We start from the raw sequence: 25188 nt of genomic DNA on the forward strand, positions 1-25188 counted from the left end.
AGCAAAAATCTGATTCAGGCTGAAAAAGGACTGCTGATGCTGTTGGATTCTGACCTCCCTACACTCAAAGTGGATTTTCTGGAGCTACAGAACTCTAAATGGCGCGCTCTCAATTGAGTTGGAAAGTAGACATCCAAGGCTTTCCAGAAATATATAATAGTTCATACTTTGCTCAAGGATAGACAATGTAAACTGGCATTCAACGCCAGTTCCATGTTGCAGTCTAGTGTCCAGCGCCAGAAACAAGTTACAAGTTGGAGTTCAACGCCAGAAACATGTTACAACCTGGTGTTGAACGCCCAAAACAGCCCAAGCACGTGAGAAGCTTAAGTCTCAGCCCCAGCACACACCAAGTGGGCCCCAGAAGTGGATTTCTGCGCTATCTATCATAGTTTACTCATTTTCTGTAAACCTAGGTTACTAGTTTAGTATTTAAACACCTTTTAGAGATTTATTTTGTACCTCATGACATTTTTAGATCTAAACTTTGTACTCTTTGATGGCATGAGTCTCTAAACTCCATTGTTTGGGGTGAGGAGCTCTGCAGCGTCTTGATGAATTAATGCAATTATCTCTGTTTTCCATTCAAACACGCTTGTTCCTATCTAAGATGTTCATTCGCGCTTCACTATGAAGAAGGTGATGATCCGTGACACTCATCACCTTCCTCAATCCATGAACATGTGCCTGATAACCACCTCCATTCTACATCAGATTGGATGAGTATCTCTTAAATTTCTTAATCAGAATCTTCGTGGTATAAGCTAGAATTGATGGCGGCATTCATGAGAATCCGGAAAGTCTAAACCTTGTCTGTGATATTCCGAGTAGGATTCAAGGATTGAATGGGTGTGAAGAGCTTCAAAATCGCGATTGTTGGGCGTAGTGACAGACGCAAAAGAATCAAGGGATTCTATTCTGACATGATCGAGAACCAACAGATGATTAGCCGTGCTGTGACAGAGCATTTGGACCATTTTCACTGAGAGGACGGGAAGTAGCCATTGACAACGGTGACACCTTACATACAGCTTGCCATGGAAGGAGCCTTGCGTGTGTGAAGAGGAGTACAAGAGAAAAACTGAAATAAAGAAGACAAAGCATCTCCAAAACCCCAACATGTTCTCCATCATTGCACAATAAGTATTTATATTTATGCCCTTTGACTCTTTACAATTGAAGTTGAAAAACACTGTTGTTGGCATCCTGACTAAGAATAATAAGATAACTATAGCTTCCTTCAAACCAACAATCTCCGTGGGATTCGACCCTTACTCACGTAAGGTATTACTTGGACGACCCAGTGCACTTGCTGGTTAGTGGTACTAGTTGTGAAAAGTGTGATTCACAATTTGTGCACCAACTTCCTTGCAGTTCCTTGAGAAGACGACCCGAGGTTTAAATACTCGGTTATCAATTTTAAAAGGGGTTTCTTACTTGTGACAACCAAAACGTTTGTACGAAGGGATTTTTGTTGGTTTAGAAACTATATCTATAACGCGACTGTTTTTATGAAATTCTTTACTGGCAAAAATCCTAGCGTCAACGCATGATTGGAAGAAGACAGTAGGAAAGCAGAGGTTCAGAAGCAACAAAGCATCTCTAAACGCTTATCTGAAATTCCCACCAATGAATTACATAAGTATCTTTATCTTATCTTATGTTTTATTTATCTTTTAATTATCAAAACCTCATAAACATTTGAATCCGCCTAACTAAGATTTACAAGATGACCATAGCTTGCTTCAAGCTGACAATCTCCGTGGGATCGACCCTTACTCACGTAAGGTATTACTTTGGCGCCGTTGTCGGGGATTGTTCGAGTTTGGACAACTGACGGTTCATCTTGTTGCTTAGATTGGGTAATTTCATTTTATGTTTAAGTTTTTTATTTTTAATTTCGAAAAAAAATAATACAAAAAAAATTTAATAAAATCATAAAAACCAAAAAAAAAATTATGTTTCTTGTTTGAGTCTAGTGTCAAATTTTAAGTTTGGTGTCAATTGCATGTTTTAATTTTTCTTTTATTTTTGAAAATATATGCATTGTGTTCTTCATTGATCTTCAAGTTGTTCTTGATGATTTTCCTTGTTTGATCTTTAAATTTTCTTATTTTGTGTCTTTTTTTGTTTTTCTTGTGCATTTTTGAATTCATTGTGTTTAAAAGTAAAAAAAAAATTTAAGTTTGGTATCTTGCATGTCTTTCTTTTCTTAAAAATTTTCAAAAATATATTCTTGATGTTCATCATGATCTTCAAAGTGTTCTTGGTGTTCATCTTGACATTCAAAGTGTTCTTGCATGCATTATTTGTTTTGATCTTAAATTTTTATGTCATGAGTCATTTTGTTGTTTTTCTCTTTCTTCATTAATTCAAAAAAATCAAAAATAATATCTTTCCCGTATTTTACTCATAAATTTCGAAATTTTGGATTGACTTAGTCAAAAATTTTTAAAATTTAGTTGTTTCTTGTTAGTCAAGTCAAAATTTCAATTTAAAAATTCTATCTTTTCAAATCTTTTTCAAAATCAAATCTTTTTCTTTTTTTTTTGATATTTTCGAATTCTTTCTTAAAATTTTTCAAAATCTTTTTCATTTTTCTTTTAATATTTTCAAAAATCTTTAAACAAATTTTCAAAATCTTTTTCTTAATTTTATCTCATAATTTTCAAAATTATTGCTAACAATTGATGTTTTGATTCAAAAATTTCAAGTTTGTTACTTTCTTGTTAAGAAAGGTTCAATCTTTAAATTCTAGAATCTTATCTTTTAGTTTCTTGTTAGTCAAGTCATCAACTTTAATTTCAAAAATCAAATCTTTTTAATTTCCTTTTCAAATCTTTTTCAAGATAAATGTCAATCATATCTTTTCAAAATTTAATTTCAAAATCTTTTTCTAACTTCTTATCTTTTCAAAATTTATTTTCAAATCTTTTTCAATTAACTACTTGACTTTTTGTTTGATTTTAAAAGTTTACTATTTCTTATCTTTTTCAAAACCACCCAACTACTATTCTCTCTCTCTAATTTTCGAAAACTAACTAACAAATTTTTCAAAAATCTTTTTAATTAATTAATTTATTTTTCACTTTGCTTTTATTTCTTTTCTTAAATTTCGAATTCTAACTTATAATTAAAAATAAAAAAAACATATTTTTCTTTTCTTTTAATTAATATTCGAATACACTCTCTCTCTCTCTCTCTCATCTTTTTCTATTTATTTTATTTAATTACTAACAATTATCTTCTACTCATAATTCGAACCCCCTCCCTCTCTCTGTGTTCGAATTCTTCTTATTCTCTCTCTACCTCATTCTTCTATTCTTCTCTTCTTCTACTCACATAAAAGAATTCTATACTGTGACATAGAGGATTCCTCTTCTTTTTCTGTTCTCTTCTTTTTCAGATGAGCAAGAACAAGGATAAAGACATTCTTGTTGAAGCTGATCCTGAACCTAAAGGACTCTGAAGAGGAAGCTAAGAGATGCTAAAGCACTACACTCTGGAAAGGACCTTACAGAAATTTTCGAAAAAGAAAAAGACATGGCAGCCGAACACAATAACAATGGTGGAGATGCAAGGAAGATGCTTGGTGACTTTACTGCACCATCTTCTGACTTCTATGGAAGAAGCATCTCAATTCCTGCAATTGGAGCAAACAACTTTGAGCTTAAGCCTCAATTAGTTTCTCTAATGCAGCAGAATTGCAAGTTTTATAGACTTCCATTGGAAGATCCTCATCAATTCTTAGCTGAATTCTTGCAAATCTGTAACACTGTTAAGACCAATGGGGTTGATCCCGAGGTCTACAGACTTATGCTTTTCTCCTTTTCTGTAAGAGACAGAGTTAGGACATGGTTGGACTCACAACCTAAAAAAAGCCTGAAAACTCTTGGAAAAAGTTTGTCAATGCTTTCTTGGCCAAATTCTTTCCACCTCAAAAGATGAGCAAGCTTAGAGTGGAAGTCTAAACCTTCAGACAGAAAGAAGGTGAATCCCTCTATGAAGCTTGGGAAAGATACAAGCAATTGATCAAAAGGTGTCCTTCTAACATGCTTTCAGAATGGAGCATCTTAGGTATATTCTATGATGGTCTGTCTGAATTGTCCAAGATGTTATTAGACCACTCTGCTGGTGGATCTCTTCATCTGAAGAAAACACCTGCAGAAGTCCAGGAACTCATTGAAATGGTTGCAAATAACCAATTCATGTACATTTCTGAAAGAAATCCTGTGAATAATGGAATGACTCAGAAGAAAGGAGTTCTTGAAGTTGATACTCTGAATGCCATATTGGCTCAGAACAAAATATTGACTCAGTAAGTCAATATGATTTCTCAGAGTCTGACTGGATTGCAAGCTGCATCCGGCAGTACTAAAGAAGCCTCCTCTGAAGGAGAAGCTTATGACCCTGAGAATCCTGCAATGGAAGAGGTGAATTACATGGGAGAATCCTATGGAAACACCTATAATCCTTCATGGTGAAATCATCCAAATTTCTCATGGAAGGATCAACAGAAGCCTCAATAAGGCTTCAATAATAATAATGGTGGGGGAATTCGGTTTGACAATAGCAAACCTTTTCCATCATCATCTCAGCAACAGACAGAGAATTCTAGGCAGAGCCTCTTTGACTTAGCAACCATAATCTCTGATCTAACTAAAACCACTCATAGTTTCATTACTGAAACAAAGTCCTCCATTAGAAATCTGGAGGCACAAGTGGGTCAGCTGAGTAAAAGAATTACTGAAACTCCTCCTAGTACTCTCCCAAGCAATATAGAAGAGAACCCAAAGAGAGAGTGCAAGGCCATCAATATATCCAAAGTGACTGAACCTATAGAGGAGGAGCAGGCAGTGATTTCCAGTGAGGAAGACCTCAATGGACGTCCACTGACCACTAAGAAGCTCCCTAATGAGGACTACCTTGTGTTTAAAACTCAAGGATATTCTTCTGTAACCATGGAGAGGAAGCATGAAAACCTTCTCTCATTACAGAGTCAAGCAGAGCCCCACGTTCAAACTCTAAGTTTGGTGTTGGGAGGACACCATCATGCTCTGAATATCTGTGAAGCTCTCTAAGAGCTCACTGTCAAGCTATTGGCATTAAAGAAGCGCTTATTGGGAGGCAACCCAATATTATTTAATTATACTTATTTTTATAGACATTTGTTTTCCATTGCCATTTTATGTTTTCTTTAGGTTGATGATCATGTGGCGTCATAAAAACAGCTGCAGAATTAAAGCAGAATAAAAAATAGCATCAAAAACAGCAGACCCTGGAGGACAGGCTTACTGGCGTTTAAACGCCAGTAAGGATAGCAGAATGGGTGTTTAACGCCCATGCAGGTAGCATTCTGAACGTTAAACGGTAGAATGGGTAGCATTCTGGGCGTTCAGAAAAAGCCCAGTAAAGAAGGATTCCTGGCGTTTAATGCTAGCTAGGGTATCTGGCTGGGCGTTAAACGCCCAAAAAGACAGTCAAGTGGGCGTTAAACACCAGAATGGATAGCATTCTGGGTGTTTAATGCCAGGATGACACAAGGGAGGTAATTTTATTTCTAATTCGATTTTTTTTCAATTTTTCATGTTTAATTCATAATTTTTTGCATCAAACATATTTTAAACGTTCATCTTTCAATTTCTATTTTCAAAAATTAATAATCTTTCAAATTCTTTTTAATTCTTTTTCAATTCTTTTCAAACCCTTCTAAAACATTTTCAAAACTTACATATCTTTTCAAATTCTTTTCAACTCTTTTTAAATTTTCTTGCATACAATAATAAGTTTTCAAAATTAATTGCATATTCTTCTTCTACTCCCTTCTATCCTATTTTGCTCGAGGATGAGCAAACCTTCTAAGTTTGGTGTGGAAAAAGCTTTGCTTTTTGTTTTTCCATAACCATTAATAGCACTTAAGGCCGGAGAAACCTCTAGGAAGAGGAAAGGGAAGGCAGTTGCTTCCAACTCCGAGTCATGGGAGATGGAGAGATTCATCTCAAAAGCCCATCACTAGAAAGAGGATGGAGCAAACAAGAGAGCCCATTCATGGACCTCAAAAAGAGCCATGAGGAAAGAGAAACAAAGGCAAGGAAGAGATATTGAGGAGCTCAAGCACTCCATAGGATCTTCAAGAGGAAGAACTAGCCACCGTCACTAAGGTGGACCCGTTCTTTAATTTTCTTGTTCTCATTTTTCTGTTTTTCGTTTCCATGCTTTATGTTTTGTCTATGTTTGTGTCTTCATTACATGATCATTAGTGTTTAGTGTCTATGTCTTAAAGTTATGAATGATTCCATGAATCCCTCACCTTTCTTAAATAAAAAAATATTTTATTTGCAAAAGAACAAGAAGTGCATAATTTCGAAAATTATCTTGAAATTAGCTTAATTATTTTGATGTGGTGGCAATACTTTTTGTTTTCTGAATGAATGCTTGAACAGTGCATATTTTTTATAGTGAAGTTTATGAATGTTAAAATTGTTGGCTCTTGAAAGAATAATGAAAAAAGAGAAATGTTATTGATAATCTGAAAAATCATAAAATTGATTCTTGAAGCAAGAAAAAGCAGTGAAAAACACAAAGCTTGCAAAAAAATGGCAAAAAATAAAGAAAAAGAAAGAAAAAGAAAAAGCAAGTAGAAAAAGCCAATAACCCTTTAAACTAAAAGGCAAGGGTAAAAAGGATCCAAGGCTTTGAGCATTAATGAATAGGAGGGCCCAAAAGAATAAAATCCTGGCCTAAGCGGCTAAATCAAGCTGTCCCTAACCATGTGCTTGTGGCGTGAAGGTGTCAAGTGAAAAGCTTGAGACTGAGCGGTTAAAGTCGTGGTCCAAAGCAAAAAGAGTGTGCTTAAGAACTCTAGGCACCTCTAACTGGGGACTCTAGCAAAGCTGAGTCACAATCTGAAAAGGTTCACCTAGTTATGTGTCTGTGGCATTTATATATCCGATGGTAATACTAGAAAACAAAATGCTTAAGGTCACGGCCAAGACTCATAAAGTAGCTGTGTTCAAGAATCAATATACTGAACTAGGAGAATCAATAACACTATTTGAATTCTGAGTTCCTATGGATGCCAATCATTCTGAACTTCAAAGGATAAAGTGAGATGCCAAAACTATTCAGAAGCAAGAAGCTACTAGCCCCGCTCATCTAATTGAGACTAATCTTCACTATTATTTTTGAAACTTATTGTATATTCTCTTCTTTTTATCCTATTTTGTTTTTGATTGCTTGGGGACAAGCGACAATTTAAGTTTGGTGTTGTGATGAGCGGATAATATATACCCTTTTTGGCATTATTTTTACATAGTTTTTAGTATGTTTTAGTTACTTTTTATTATATTTTTATTAGTTTTTAAGCAAAAATTATATTTCTAGACTTTACTATGAGTTTGTGTGTTTTTCTGTGATTTCAGGTATTTTCTGGCTGAAATTGAGGGACCTGAGCAAAAATCTGATTCAGAGGCTGAGAAAGGACTGCAGATGCTGTTGGATTCTGACCCTCCTGCACTCAAAGTGGATTGTCTGGAGCGACAGAAGCCCAATTGGCACGCTCTCAATTGCGTTAGAAGTTAGACATCTTGGGCTTTCCAGCAATATATAATAGCCTATACTTTGCTTGAGATTTGATAGCCCAAACTGAAGTTCAAACGCCCACCAGAGATTTATGGCGTAAAACGCCCAAACTGGAACCCAAGTTGGCGTTTAACTCCAAGAATGGCCTATGCACATGAAAGCTTCAATGCTCAGCCCAAGCACACACCAAGTGGGCCCCAGAAGTGGATTTCTGCACTTAGTTACTTATTTTCTGTAAACCCTAGTAACTGGTTTAGTATAAAAAGCACTTTTTACTGTTGTATTCACATCTATGGACATTTAGTCCTTAGACCATGAAGGCTGGCCTCACGGCCATGCCTAGACCTTTTTCACTTATGTATTTTCTACGGTGGAGTTTCTACACCCCATAGATTAAGGTGTGGAGCTCTGCTGTTCTTCATGAATTAATGCAAGTACTATTGTTTTTCTTTCAATTCACGCCTACTTCTTCTCCAAGATATACTCTTGTACTTAATTCAGTTAAGTCAGAATGAAGGGGTGACCCGTGACAATCACCCACTATCTTCATTACTCGCTTAGCCAAGATCCGCGTGCCTGACAACCACAAGCGGTCTACATGATGTTCAACGTAGTCATTGGACGACAGCCGGAGTATATTCTCTTGGATTTCTAATCAACGATTCACATCGTCTCTCTTGACAACAGAGCATCTGAATATGAGATTAGAACCTTCGTGGTATAGGCTAGAACCATTGGCAGTATTCCTGGGATCCGGAAAGTCTAAACCTTGTCTGTGGTATTCCGAGTAGGATCTGGGGATGACTGTGACGAGCTTCAAACTTGCGAATGTTGGGCGCAGTGACAGTGTGCAAAAGGATAGAGAGATCCTATTCCGACGCTAGCAGGAACCGACAGATGATTAGCCGTGCGGTGGCTGTACATGGTATTTTTCATCCGAGACGAGAAATCCGACAGTTGATTAACCGTACAGAGATCGTACCTGGTATTTTTCATCCGAGAGGATCATACAGCTTGCCATGGAAGGGAGCACGCATGATTGGAAGAAGACAGTAGGAAAGCAGAGGTTCAAAAGCAACAAAGCATCTCCAAACGCTTATCTGAAATTCCCACCAATGAATTACATAAATATCTTTATCTTATCTTATGTTTTATTTATCTTTTAATTATCAAAACCTCATAAACATTTGAATCCGCCTAACTAAGATTTACAAGATGATCATAGCTTGCTTCAAGCCGACGATCTCCGTGGGATCGACCCTTACTCATGTAAGATATTACTTGGACGACCCAATGCACTTGCTGGTTAGTTGTGCAGAGTTGTGAAAAGTGTGAATCACAATTTTGTGCACCAGTAATAAATCAAAGGTAGTAAGGCGCCACGACCTCTAAAAACAAAAATACGTGCATAGATATATATGAAGAATAGTTTAACTAGGAGCTTTGAAAGAAAAGTTGAACAAAGTAAAAACGAAAACGTGTCACACTAAAAAAGCATTAAGATAGAAGGCTTACGCAGAAAACCAAAGAGACAGGTATATATATAGAGAATTCCAATATAAAGATACATAATCAAGCTCTAGACTCGACCTGCGAAGCAAAGGCCGGCTAGAATATATACACATATACAATCCAAAAACAAACAAAAAGATAAAATACGAATCCTGATTTTCCGAGTCAGCCTCTAAGAGGGAAGACACAAGTTTTAATAAAACAGTGGAGAATATACATAAATATAAAAGCTAAGTACATAATATAAAATCTCCAAAAGTATATCTTTGCTTCTGAAAGACTCTCCAGCATGCTCGACGAGGTACCTCACGTCCTACATCTGAAAAACAACAACTACGTATGGAATGAGAACTGGAGGTTCTCAGTATGGTAACAGTGTCAAAATAATCAAGATATAATGCTCTAGGAAGCCGAAGGCAATCCTAAACTTCTACAATCCAGATCAAAGCCTAGAGTTCTCACTAACCTAAAAAGTGGTAATTCTACCTAGGGATTCTAATATATCTCTTCAACTCCGGTTCTCTACAAACCTCCAATCACCAGTTTGGAACAACCCTCAGCATCACCTCTACCAGCATGAGATATCTCTCAAAGCAGACACATACAAGACATACAAGTAATACACAGTTAAGGAAACAGAAAAATCATTTAAGTCACGTAGCATATACAGACAGATAATCAGATAGGCAAGCCAAAATACAATATGCATACTCAAACAAATCATACAAATGCATATGATGCATGTTTGTCCTATGGCCGATGAGTTTCATCTGTCGGCTATCCAGCCAACCTGACATGTCTGGTAGCGAACCCTGAACAGTCCCTGCAGCGTGTATTCTCAAAAGCATATGCATATATAATTATTCAATCATTCATCGCGCAGGCAGGGTAAAAGGAATCTCAATCTGGAGCAGTGGGGGCGAGCCAGTGCATTTACCCAAGGAGACGTAGATGAATTGAAGTTACCAACCTAGAGCAAATGGGGCAGACCACACCCTTGCATATACCCAAGGAGCTTAAACCATCTCAACCCGGAGTAAGTGGGGCGAACCATACCCTTGCATCTACCCGAGGAGCCTCAACCAACTAACCTGGAGCAAGTGGGATAAAACTACAATCCTTGCGTCTATCCAGGAGGAACAAAGGAGGGGATCTTAACCTCTCACTATCTCAGTGGAGGCAATTTTACAATACCAGGAGGAACAAAGAAGGGGATCCTCACCTTCCACCAACTCTCTGGGGTTGCACTTTCAAGAAAGAGTACTCAAGATGAAACAGTCACATTTATAATCAAATCATGCCCAATTTTGTATTTAGAATTAACACATAGTTCTTCAAACTTAACTCCACTATACTTCGATATATTCTCTTTAATCCACTCAATACACTCTAGTTAATGTAACCACAATGCCTTACAGTGTGATAAACCACTATTTTATGGTTTATCTTGTGCTAAATTGAGTGAATTTTATTAATTATTTGCACACTTATTCATACAAACTTCATGGTTTTACAAATCCTTCCTAATTTTGTTCCATGATTGAAAACTAGCTTTCTAAGCCTTTAAATTGTTAATTTTTAATTCTCCTTTATTACCATTCGATGCCGTGATGTGTTTGTGAAGTATTTTCAGGTTTACAGGGCATGAATGGCTTAAAGGATGAAGAGGAGGCATGTCAAAGTGGAAGGAACACAAGAAACTAAAGAGATTTCAAGCGACAAGCGACGCGCACGCATGGCCGACGCGTGCGCGTGAATTGGTGCATCTTACAGCGACGCGTACGCATAACTGACGCGTACACGTGACAAGCGCAGAAGTCCAGCGATGCGTATGCGTGGCGGAAGCGTACGCGTGACAGAGCGTCACGTGCTGCACTTATCAGAACTCACTGTGGGCAATTTCTGGGCTGATTTGGACCCATTTTCAAGCCCAAAAATGAAGACTAGAGGCAGTGATGTAGCTGAGATTGAACACACTTCCACTTTCATTTTAGTTTTAGTTTAGTTTTTGAATTTTAGAGAGAAAAATACTATTTCTCCTAGGGTTCTCAGCGTTCTTAGTTTTGGCTTCAGTTTGGATCTTGAGAGAGCTGCTACTACCTTCAAGTGGAGTTATTATCGTTATAATTTGCCTTTCTATTACTTCTACTCCTTTATTTTCCATTTAGTTGCCCTGTGTTCATATTTGGATATTGTTATTTTTGAACTCTATTAATGCAATGAATTATTTTTATATTCAATTCTATTACTTGTTTAATTTCTTTTAATTTATTATCATTGCCAAATTTGATTTTGTTAATTTATTTTAATTACCATGTCTCCTATCTACTCCTTTTACATGTCTGTGAAAATGGCATTCATGTTAATGGAGTAGTGCTCCCAACTTGGCTTAGGAGTTGATTAATTGGAAACCCTTGAGTTGTAATACTCAAGTGTAATATGTAATTGAGAATTGCTGGCTAACTTAATTTTCACTGACTCTAGTCCTTCCCTAGGAAGTGACTAGGACTTGTGAATCAGAGTTACTGCTACCCACTTAACCTTCCTTTGTAACTGCAAGAGGATAACTGAGTGGAAGCAATAAACCCTTACTATTGCACTTGGGGAAAGACAACAAGGATAGAAATTTCAATTATCTCTCCTAACCAAGATATCTTTTTTTCAAATACATAACATCTCTTGCTATTGTTCGCTGCTTTAATTTCTCGCTATTTATTCTTCCGTTCTCCACTTCAAAAATTACTCAGAAAATTTCTAACCAATAAATTGTACCTTGTGTCAACTCTTTGGAAAATGACCTGGGAATTCTATTCCCAGTTATTTAATTTTAATTGTGATATAAATTAAATTGATAGTGGGAATTTCGTCGGATAAGACTGTACTGACAACGGTATTTTTATTAGAAATTCTTAACCAGAATTTTACCACCCATCACAGTGCTAAGTCACTGACTCTAAATTCATAACAGAAACTACCGCTTTTCTTTTACGTTGTACCCTCTCGCTCGTCCCAAGGCCTAAACACCAGCTATCGTACCTTAAACAGGTGTTACAGAGGTTTGAAAAGCTAGAGGAATGGTAGAAGACTAAAAAATTGCACTTTTCAGCAAAACAAGGGTCATGCGTATGCAAGCCACCTACCGCGTACGCATGCATTGTCCGCATACGCGAATATTTTGGGCAGAGGAAGGATTCCGCGTACGCATGCATATTTTCGCGTACGCATGAGTGTAAAAGTAAAAATATCGTGCACACAGCCATTGTTCGCGTACGCAAGTGTGTGGACAGATCCCGGTACTCGCTGTAACACCCTTACAATCAGAATGTCATGCTTCCAGCTGTGCCACTCTGATAGCAAGAAGTATTACGATGACTTCATATACTTAATAATAAAATAGGAGCCTTTGACTCGAAATCTTGTCACTGTTTTCATTAAAAAACCAGAAAAATACTTTTTCTTGAAAACAAACAAGCATCTACATATATACAAAACTTACTCAAGCAACTTACAAATATTATAATCATACAAATCATACAACTCCTTACCCTCTTACGAAATTATAATGACAAAGGTGAGGGAAAAACTATGACTAATAGATATACAAACAGAAACAGTACAACTATGCACTTAGCAAAAACTTCACCAGCTTCCTCGTCCATCCTAAAAAGAGAAGTCTGTAGGGGTGAGAACATCGTCCTCGCTGGTTCTCCGTAGAGGGTTTTTAAGAATTGTCATAAGAAGATATTTTAAATTAAACTATTTTCAATCGCAGTGATTATCAGTTCATTATCCAAATTTAAAACTCATATTTTTCTTATAAAAATTTCACACAAAATAACATTCCATACATTTCACCGCTTACTAAAAAACCATTTTAACCAAAACTTACCACTGATCCAATCAATCACGGCCTCTGGCCCAAACCAAATCAACTCGACCTCCATCCTAATTCAAAAGAAATCACCACTAAAACTTAATCCCAAAACAGAATCAATCACAAGTACAAACAAGTACAAGGCAAACACATTTAAAGAACAGTTACAGCAAGTATCACAGTTACCAGTTAAACAAAATTCATCAGATAGGCAAACCAAAACACTTAAGCACACCCAAACAAAGCAAAGAAATGCAACATCATGCATGCCTGTCCTACCGACTGTGAGCTCACATGTCGGTTACTTTGCCAGAATCCGACACATCCGGTAGCTAACACGGATATCGTCCTCTTTAAAACTGGTAGGCGGTACACCACCACGAACCCTACCTGGTGAGCGGTACACCACCACGATCCTCGAAAGATTTTCAATTGGAAAACACACACCAGTGGACAGTAAATAACTATGATCCCCACAAACATTTCCATTTAAAAACTCGTGGGCAGTAAATAACTACGATCCTACGTCCATCACGATACTGGATAAGCGGTACACCACCACGATCCTTGCTAGGTCAAACCTCATATTCAAAACCACAATATTTTAAAATCTTGACCCAGAGCAAGTGGGACTAAGCCACAACCCTTGCGTACTATCCAGGTAATTCAAATCTCGTATCTCTTTTTCCTTTAAAACCAATACTACTTCTTTGTGACATCCTCCAAAACCTTCAAAATAATTTCACTTAAAACCAATTCTTCTTTCAAAAGACAAAATAAAATCATTTATTAGTTAAACCCTTCAGCAAGGCCTCTAGACTTTAATGGAACGACAACCAATCTCATTTTCTTAAATTCATTAAAAATCCTTAAAATCAAAGCTTTTCAATTTGAATCGACCAAAATAAAATTTAAACCAAAACCAAATCATTTAAACCAAAACCAAATTATGTAAACCAAAAGTTTCGAACTAATTTCAAAACCAAATCATTTAAACCAAAACCAATTTCAGTTTCATTCTTAAATTTAAAATATTCCTAAAGGCTCAGAGATCGTTCTGTTTTGCTAAATTAAAATTTGAATTCTTCAACTTTTCCAAAACTTTGCAAAACGAAATTATTCAATAAAAAACCAATTACTTTTAAAATTCACTTAAATTTCTCCAAATGTAATTTCTTAATCAAACTCAAAATGTAAGTCTTTTCTCAATAATTTAAACTCAAACATAATTTATTCTTTTCTTAAATAAATAAAAATCAAATAAAACAATTCTTTAATTCAAATTAACTAAAATAAAATTTCCCAAAATTCTCATAAAATTTCGACAGCACCTCCCCTAAAACTCGGACTTTGCCACCCTTCTTGGGTCCTATCTAAACTATTTCTCAAACTCTTTTTAAATAATTTCCAAATCTTAATTCATTACCAGCAAAATCAAACCAGTTCCAGTAAATCACAATTTAAACTAACTTTCACATAATGAATTAAGAATCACAATTTTCAGCCACCTCAACCAATCAATAACTCAATCGAACAAACAATTAGAGTCATCCAAAATAATTTAATTCAATCTATAAGACTTATAAAAATCATAAAAATACATTTTTTGCAATAATATCGACTTGTAACAATTCTTGATAGTAAATTGAGTTTAAGAAATCACCCCTACCTTGATCGCGACTCAACTACGCGACAAAACTCTGTTTTCTTTTGGCCCGCAACGGCGGCAGCTGCAACCTCAGTTTCAAACCACTTTCACAGTAACCACAACAACTTCAAACGCAACATGCAAGAACCACAACTCAAATCTACAGCATTAACATCGCAAAAACCTCAATAACATATAACGGAAATGCGACTAGACGAATTTTCAGAGTAAAATGACTTACTACACAAAAAGGAACCATGAACGAAGCAATGACAACTTCAGTGATGACTCACGGAGAGCAGAACGACAGCAAGAAACCCTTGGTGGAAATGGAGCAGCAACAATGGCAGTGGATTCGGCGGCCACACATGACATGCAACCTTTAGCAGAGGTTCGACGGCGGCGACAGCAACTTCTGACGGTGACAGGAGCTCCAGCGGTGACGCAAGTGGCTTCCTTAATCTCCCATTGCATTGTCTTTCTCTCTCTCCTTGGGCTTTCCCTCTGGCAGCAATGACTAGCGGCAACGGTTCTCCATGAACGGCAGTGACAGGCACGACAGCAATGGTGAATCACAGCTCCTTGCGGCTCCAACCTTAGCTCTCTCTCTCTCTCTCTCTCTCTCTCTCTCTCTCTCTCTCTCTCTCTCTCTTCACGGATCTCTCTCCTTGGTTCTCTCCTGAGATGGTGGCATGGCAGCAGGACGTGGCGTGGTCCCCCTCTCCCATCTCGATCTCCCTTCTCCCTCGGACTCCCCCTTTCTTTTTTTCTTTCCCGCGGTGTGTGTGTGTGTAGTATAGTGAGGGTGGTGGCTGTGATTAGGGTTTTAGGGTTAGGGTTTTTTTTTTAATTAAAAAGGAATAAGGATAATTTTGGTAATTTCAATAAAATTACAGGTAATAGAGTAATTAAAAATTAATTTTAATCTAACACTAATATTTATAAAAATACTAATTATCACATTATAATTTATTTTCAAAGAAATACTCTAATTCAATAATTAGAGATATTTAAATTATTTTCCTTTAAAATCTTAAATAAAGTTCAAAATATAAATATTCAAATTAAAACATATAAAATTCTTATTACTTTTCAATTAATAAAATTTTAAATCAATAATAAGAAAGTACTCAATTAATATAGAAATTTCTAAAAATATATTTTCGAATAAATAAAATATCACAAATAATTTATTATTTAATTTTCAAAAATCTAGGATCTTACATCTTACCCCACTTAAAAAAACATTCGTACTTAAAAATTGATACAAAATAAAAGAGGCTTATATTAACTTCACTTTTTAAACACATTTAAGCAGGAAGTAAAAAGATCTCAACATATATACATATATACAGTTTCGAATACTTAGATTGTCATATGGCATAAATATATAAGGGTAGAAGTGTGATTGCAAAGTAGAACAAAATAAGCTTGATCCAAAAGATGACATGGTTCAAATATACTATTCTAAAGCAAGGCGGCGAAAGGTTATAAAACAGACTGGAGTTAAAATGATGTGCTTAACCTCCACATACTAATCTCGTACCAACTTCAGAGCTTCAACTTCCCAAACGTCAACATCTAACGTTTCCCAAACACCATGATATGCATTACCTATAAATTCTATTTTGCCTACGATAACCCGTTAGTGCTTTCATATACATAAACCATTAGTTTTAAGCTGGCTAAGCATAATACCATGAAGTATGCAATGATAGTCTAACAGCTTTAATCAGTAGACCGTCATGTTCATAAAGCTCTAACTCTTGTCACCGGAACAAGACTTACAACATGACAGACATTCAGAGTATGCAATTGAAGCATAGTCAGTCCATTCCTTAAGCTTTACAGGAAAGACTACTCTGATACCATAATGTAACACCTTACTATCAGAATGTCATGCTCTCTAATAGCGAGAAGTATTACGAGGACTTCATATACTTAATAATAAAATAGGAGGCTTTGACTCGAAACCGTGTCGCTGTTTTCTTTCAAAAGTCGGAAAAATACTTTTTCTTGAAAACGAACAAGCATATATATATATATATATATATAAAATACAAAACTTCTTACACAAGCAACTTACAAATATTATAATCATACGAATCATACAACTCCTATCCCTCTTACAAAATTATAATGACAAAGGCGAGGGAAAAACTATGACTAATAAACATACAAACAGAAACAGTACAACTAAGGACTTAGCAAAAACTTCATCAGCTTCTTCGTCTGTCGTGAAAAGAGAAGTCTGTAGGGAGTGAGAACATCGTCCTCGCTGGTTCTCAGTAGAAGATTTTTAAGAATTGTCATAAGAAGATATTTTAAATAAAACTATCGTCAATCGCAATGATCATCAATTCGGTATCCAAATCTAAAACTCATATTTTTCTTATAAAAATTTCACAAAAAATAACATTCCATAGATTTCACTGCTTACTAAGAAACCATTTTAACCAAAACTTACCACTGACCCAACCAATCACGGCCTCTAGCCCAAATCAAATCAACTCGGCCTCCGGCCTAATTCAAAACAAATCTCCATCAAAACTCAATCCCAAAACAAAGTCAATCACAAGCACAAACAAATACAAGGCAAACACATTTAAAGAACAGTTACGGCAAGTATCACAATTACCTGTTAAACAGAATTTATCAGATAGGCAAATCAAAATACTTAAGCAAACCCAAAAAAAGCAAACAAATGCAACATGATGCATGCCTGTCCTACAGACCGTGAACTCACGTGTCAGTTATTTTGCCAGAACCTGACACATCCGGTAGCTAACCTGGATATCGTCCTCTTGAAAACCGGTAGGCAGTACACCACCATGATTCCTACCAGGTGAGCGGTACACAACCACGGTCCCCACTATTGCAAGCGGTATACCACCACGATCCTTGCAAGATTTTCAATTGGAAAACACACACCCGTGGGCGGTAAATATAACCAAGATCCCCACAAACATTTTTATTTAAAAACTCATGGGCGGTAAATAACTATGATCCCCACATCCATCACGATATTGGATAAGCGGTACACCACCACGATTCTTGCTAGGTCAAAGCTCATATTCAAAATCACAATATTTTAAAATCTTGACCCAGAGCAAGTGGGACTATGCCACAACCCCTGCGTACTATCCAGGTAATTCAAATCTCGAATCTCTTTTTCCTTTAAAACCAATACCACTTCTTTGTGACATTCATCAAAACCTTCAAAACAATTTCACTTAAATCCAATTCTTCTTTCAAAAGACAAAATAAAATCATTTATTAGTTAAACCCCTCAGCAAGGCCTCTAGACTTTAACGGAGCGACAATCAATCTCATTTGCTTAAATTCATTAAAAATCCTTAAAATCATAGCTTTTCAATTTGAATCAATCAAAATAAAATTTAAACCAAAACCGATTTCAGTTTCATTCTTAAATTTAAAACATTCCCAAAGGCTCGGAGTTGGAGATCGTTCCATTTTGCTAAATAAAAATTTGAATTCTTCAAATTTTCCAAAACGTCGCAAAACGGAATTATTCAATCAAAAATCAATTAATTTTAAAATTCACTAAAATTCCTCCAAATGTAATTTCTTAGTCAAACTCAAAACATAAGTCTTTTTTCAATAATTTAAACTCAAACAAGATTCATTCTTTTCTTAAATAAATCAAAATCAAATAAAATAATTCTTCAATGCAAATTAACCAAAATAAAACTTTCTAAAATTTTCTTAAAATTTCGACAGCACCTCTCTAAAACTCAGATTTTGCCACCCTTCTCGGGTCCCATCCAAACCATTTCTCAAACTCTTTTTAAATCATTTCCAAATCTTAATTCATTACCGCCAAAATCAAACCAGTTCCAGAAAATCACAATTTAAACCAACTTTCACAAAATCAATTAAGAATCACAATTTCCAGCCACCTCAACCAATCAATAATCCAATCGAGCAAACAATTAGAGTCATCCAAAATAATTCAATTCAATCTATAAAACTTATGAAAATTATAAAAATATATTTTTCGCATTAATATTGACTTGTAACAATTCTTGATAGTAAATTGAGTTTAAGAAATCGCCCCTACCTCGATCGCGACTCAGCTATGCGACAAAACTCCATTTTCTCTTGGCCTGCAATGGCGGCAGCCGTAACCTCAGCTCCGAACCACTTTCGCAGTAACCACAGTAACTCCAAACACAACATGCAAGAACTGCAGCTCAATTCTACGTCATTAATGTAACAAAAACCTCAATAATTTATAACGAAAGAGCGAATAGACAAGTTTTCAAAGTAAAATGACTTACTGCAAAAAAAAGAACCACGAACGAAGCAGCGGCAACTTCACTGATGACTCACGGAGAGCAAAACAACAGCAAGGAACCCTTGGCGGCAATGGAGCAGTAACAACGACGGTGGTTCTGGCAGCCACACACAACAGGCAACCTTCAGCAGAGGTTCAACACTGGCAGCAGTAACTTTTGACTGCAACAGGAGCTCTGGCAGCGACGCAGTTGGCTTCCTTCCTTTCCTGTCGCATCGTGTTTCTCTCTCTCCTCGGGTTCCCCTCTGGCAGCAGTGACCAGCGGCGACAGTTCTCCAAGAACGGCGGTGACGACTGTGATAGCAGCGATGAATCACAGCTCCTCGCGGCTCCAATCATCGCGAGCTCTCTCTCTCTCTCTCTTCGCGGCTTTCTCTCTTCGGTTATCTCCTGCGATGGTGGCGCGGCAGCAGGACGTGACGCGGTGCCCCTCTCTCTTCCCGATCTCTGTTATCCCTCGGACTCTCCCTTTCTTCTTTTCTTTCCCGCGGTGTGTGTGTGTGGTATAGTGAGGGTGGGAGCTGGGATTAGGGTATTAGGGTTAGGGTTTTTTGAAATAAAAAGGGGTAAGAGTAATTTTGGTAATTTTAATCCAACATTAATATTTATAAAAGTAAAAATTATCAAATTATAATTTATTTTCAAAGAAATACTCTAATTCAATAATTAGAGATATTCAAATTAATTTCTTTTAAAATCTTAAATAAAGTTCAAAATCTAAATATTTAAATTAAAGCATATTCAATTCTTATTACTTTTCAATTACTAAAACTTTAAATCAATAATAAGAAAGTTCCCAATTAATATAAAAATCTCTGAAAATATATTCTCGAATAAATAAAATATTACAAATAATTTATTATTTAATTTTCAAAATTCTGGCATCTTACACTCGCGTCGCATGACACTGTCGCGTATGAAACCATATAGGATTTGCCAAAAAGCTGTTAAGTTCAGAAAATTAGTTTTTCACACCAAACTTCAAACACGCATAAGTTTTTCGTTAAAAATCATTTTCAGTCCATTCTTTGAACGTCATAAACTTCACGGACCCAAGTTTTATTTTACACAAGTTTCGCCAAATTTAGGGGTCTGGAAGCCAAATTATGGCCCACCAAAGTTGGTCAAAAATCATTTCTTATCAAAAGTTACATATCCTTTAGTTTTCCAAAATTCTCAATTCAAAACCAATCCAACCACACCCAAATCATATCAATCATACCAATTTCAACCCTTCAACACCTAACAAATATTATTTTCAAATCATCAACCTATTCAACCTAAACCTAACCATTCACTTTCAAACCAATTCAATCCACTATTCAAAATCCAACGAAATTCTTTAACATTCATCAATAAAATCACAATCATCCTTATTCAATAACATCACGATAACCTCCAGCATACCAATTCATTCCATATTCAAATTGCATTTAATATTTATACCATTTCAAACAACCGATTCATGCAATTCAACCTATCTTAAAGCAACTAGCCTAGGGTTCATACAACATTATATATTAACTAAAAGAAACTGAAACCATACTTTGACCGATTTTTTTCAAGTTTAAAACACAAGAAAACTCCTATTTTACAAGATTTCAAACTTTCAAACTAAAAATCAACAAGTCCCGATCACCAAATTAAGTTGAGTTTCAAGCGCTCCAATTCATTGATTTAACTCCAATTCCGAATAAATTCAATCTAATTCATACAATTCACCCAAAGTTAATACTAGGGTTCACAAAAGTGACAATCACAAGGGTTTAGAGAATCCTTACCTTACCCATTGGTGATTGGGGTAAAACCTAATCATCATCCAAGGCTAGATTGCACCTAAACCACCAAAATCATCAAAATCTCTCAATACCCACAAGCAAAACACGAAAACAGAAAGGAATGGAGAACTAGACACAAAAATCAGAGATCTTTACCACTTTGTTCTATTAGAATTAAAGAGGTCGACAAGACGAACGCGTGACTTAAACAGCGCAGCGATCGGAACTCCGGATTGAAAGTTATGGGCGATTGAACATCAATGTGAATAGTATTTCTAACCCTCTCCTCTCTTCTCTTCCGCGAACCCTCTCTCAAGTGTGGGTGAAAGTGAGGTTGAAAAGCCTACAGATGGAGCTTATATATATTGGGCCTTGAGCCCAATATGGGTCCAGTTCAACCGGTTTAGCCCGTTGACCCAACTTTGGGCCAAAATCTTTAAAATTAGAGTTTTAATTCGTATTCTAAATATTTGTACTTCTTCAAATTATAAAATATAATTTCCTAATCTCCTTCGCTCACAATTAATTTATTAGCTAATTATTTATTAATTTACCGGGTTTTACATATTTGGCATATCATGAAGAAGATTCCAAGTAAATTAAATGGCTACGAGCGACACGAAAAAATTGAACACGAGATGAGTCATGTTGTTTGGAACTCTTTTATAAAAGAATTATTTGATAGGAATTGGAATAATTTTTTGATGAAGTATGGTGTTGGGGACAATAAGTGACTTTTAGGTAACGGTGTCTTTATTAGGATTAAGTGATGTTGTTACTTTTAGTGGGTAGATATTTTGGTGTTTTTCTTCTGCAGTAGAGGTGTCAAAATGTACGTCTTTCAGTGTATTTTGTCTCTGATTGGTATTTTTCTAATTTTTTCAGAGATTTTCGAAGATCGTCATTAATGGATTCCAATTTATCTCGATCACCACCTCTGGGCCGGGATGAGAAGTACACAAAGGAGCGAAAGTATACATGCTTTTTTAAACAAGTTTATTACGCACAACAACTCGCTTATCCAATTCGTCAAATAGTACGATAATTGCCTTGGAAGTAGAAAGCATATAGAGATAATCAGATGCTGCAGATTTTTATACCGTCATACCTTGTGCAACAAAATTCTCAATAGAAGCTCAATTTCAGCATGTGTATAATCACGAGATATTTAAGAAAGTCTAAGCATAATTTAAAAGAAAGGTGAATTGCATCACAAGATCAACACAATTCGCTCTAGGTTGTACGGTATATGAAGTTGTAGAATATAACACCCTACCACACAGAACTTTACGCTTAAGTCATAAAGTTGAGGTAGTGAGGTATTACAACCTCTAATATATATATATATATATATATATATATATAATAGTTGAAAGGAATTTATAATAAGGAGCCTTGAAGGAAAGTTTAAACAAAAGTCGTGAAACGATAAGCGCAATGCTCACATAAACAGAAACCTGCGTACGAAGAAAAGTAAAGATACAGGATATCAAGCTCCTAACTTGACCTGCGAAGTCAAGGTTGGCCGAAGAATATTTAGATACATATATACAATCCCAAGTCTCCCAAAATACTCAAAATAAATCCTAGTTCTCCATCAAGCCTCTATGAGGTACAAAAGTATAGCACATATATTAAGGAGAAATATATATATATATATATATATATATATATATATATATATATATATATACATAGCAAAACACAAAAGCCAATAACCCAACTTTGCTGACACTGAAACTTCATATGCTTAGCGTGGTGCCTCATGACTTATATCTGAAAAAGACAACATATGTATGGAATGAGAATTGGAGGTTCTCAGCATGGTAATTATGCTCACATAAATAATATATAAGGTCCTGGAAAAGCCAGAGGCAATCTTTGAACTCCAACACTCAGACTCAAAACTTAGAGTTATACTTTAATTTAAACCAAAAACCAAGTGAACTATCTGTGGTACTTAGGTTCTAGTCCAATTTTAACTTAACACCTCAATCTCTTTTTCCTCCAAATCCTCCAAAATCTGGTGGAACTACCCTCGTCACACCTCCGCCATACGAGGGATCTCTCAATTGCACAGACATACAATTCAAGTAAGGAAAGCACAAATAAGATACAAATACAGCAAATAAATCAGATAGAAGTTAATTATAGTTATACAATTAGGCAAACCAATACAAATGCATACTCAAATAAATCATACAAATGCACATGATGCTTGCCTCTCCTACTGGCCGTGAGCTCACGTGTCGGTTATACTTCCAGAACCTGACACATTCCGGTAGCTAACCCAGAAGCCGTCTCTCGTCTGCGCATCTCCAAGAGGCATAATATCGGGGGATTTGTGCCCTACCACCTTCTCTTGGAGGCATACACGAGGGGAATGAATTGGGGGATTAGTGCCCTACCACTTTCCCCTAGTGAGGCCGTGCCATACTAGTCGAGGGATTAGCCCCCTACCACCTTGCAGAAAGAGAGAGAGAGAGAGAGAGAGAGAGAGAGAGAGAGAGAGAGAGAGAGAGAGAGAGAGAGAATGTGAGGGAAAACATCGGAGGATTAGTGCCCTATGTAACAACCTACCACACAGAGCTTTACACGTAGGATGTAAAACAGAGGTGACAAGGCACTACAACCTCTAAAAGTATATATATATATATATATATATGACCCCAAAGAATACCCTAAACCCAAGCTACAAACCTATTTCTTCAAGTCAACCTCTAGGAGGGACAAAACATAATATATACAAGGTGGAGAATCTATACATATATATATAAACATAAACCAAATAAAACACCAAGTTCCAAGATAGTTCTTTGCTCCCAAGAGTCTCTAGAATGCTCAGTACAGTGCCTCATGTTCTACATATGAAAAACAACAAAAATATGTATGGAATGAGAACCAGGAGTTCTCAGCATGGTAAAGGTACCCGCTTAGTTAATATAAAAGGTCCCGAGAAAGTCAGAGGCATTCCTAGAACTTTAACACTCAGATTAATCTTAAATTTATTCTAAAATAATAATATCGGTAATCTAACTAAAGGATTCCAACCCTATTCTAACTCTGCACTTTCTGTCAACTCTAAACTTCCAAATCACCGGTGGAACAACCTCCTTCACTCCTCAACCAAGAGAGGGTCTCTTAGAAGCATACACATACAATTCAAGCAAGGAAAACACAGATAGAGGTGCAATTACAGCAAGTAGAACAAGTAGCTGATAAGCAGAGTTAAGCAATTAAGCAAACCAAAACAATACACACTTAATCAAAACATACAAATGCACATGATATATTCCTGTCATATGGCCAATGAGCTCATTCGTCAGTTATATAGGCAAACTCGACATGTTCGGTACCTAACCTGGACACTGTCTCTCTGTTGCGCATTAATACCACTAGAGGGAATATGTACCCTATTACCATTAGAGAGATTATGCGCCATGTCACCATTAGAGAGATTATGTGCCCTATCACCATTAGAGGGAATAGGTACCCTGTCACCCTTACAATCAAAGAGAAAACACAGACATACTTGTCATCAATTAACCCCAACAATGTTTCATTTATCATATTCATTCAATTTTATAATCAAACTCAGTTTTCATTATTCTTCTTCCTCATCTCTTTCTCGAGCAAGTGGACAACGCCACTGCCTCTTACCCAGGGTCTCAACTCTTAATCAAATTCAATTTTAATTTTAAATCCATTTCTCAACATCATTGGTGTGCGAAATTGAACTCCGCACAACTGAACCGACAAGTGCACCGGGTCATCCAAGTAATACCTCAGGTGAGTAAGAGTCAAATCCCATGGAGATTGTCGGATTGAGCAAGCAATGGCTATCTTGTAAATCTTAGTCAGACGATTAGAAAAGATGGTTGTTTGTTAAGAAGCATAAACGAAATAATAAAGAATGAAATACTAGATTAGTGTAAAAGCAATGATGGATAATTAGTTAAGGCTTCGGAGATGCGTATTCTTTCTAGATTAACTTTTCTAACTGTCTACTTCAACAATGAATGATTCATTCAATGGCAGCTGTAATTGACTAACTCATGTAGCATCCTCATCAAGTTAGTCTCTTTTAAAACATAGCAGTCCACCATATCCGAGCAACTCATGTAGCATCCTTATCAAGTTAACTCATGGCTTTCCACTATAGTCGAAGGTGAAGACCTAAGCAATCCACTCTCCTTCGCAATCCTACTCAAAATGCCACAGACAAGGTCGGATCTTCCGGATCAGGGAATGCTGCTTCTCATACTCTAGCCTTAACGCAACAGAAACCTCAATAACTGACGGCCAATGGGATTATATGTCACATATCCAAAGTCGCCCAGGCACGCTCTTGGAATCCGCAGTGCATTCTTTAGCTTGTGGTTCAATGCTATCCGGGCAGGACTTACACGGAACCCATATAGAACAAGGATAATTGTCATGGGTCATCCTCAATTCATGATATAAAGAACGAAAAATT

The 25188-nt window shown here is 36.3% G+C and overlaps 1 non-coding gene across 1 annotated transcript; it reads right to left on the reverse strand.

Moving 5' to 3' along the window:
* Positions 1-3950: 3950 nt before the first annotated feature.
* On the reverse strand, positions 3951-4058 carry LOC148546192 (small nucleolar RNA R71). Its single transcript, XR_015902007.1, has one exon. It is a non-coding gene; the product is annotated as a small nucleolar RNA R71 (small nucleolar RNA).
* Between the last annotated feature and the right edge of the window lie 21130 nt (positions 4059-25188).

The sequence above is a fragment of the Arachis ipaensis genome, chromosome B9 (assembly GCF_059453495.1).
Source record: "Arachis ipaensis isolate K30076 ecotype BB chromosome B9, ASM5945349v1, whole genome shotgun sequence".
NCBI lineage: Eukaryota > Viridiplantae > Streptophyta > Magnoliopsida > Fabales > Fabaceae > Arachis > Arachis ipaensis.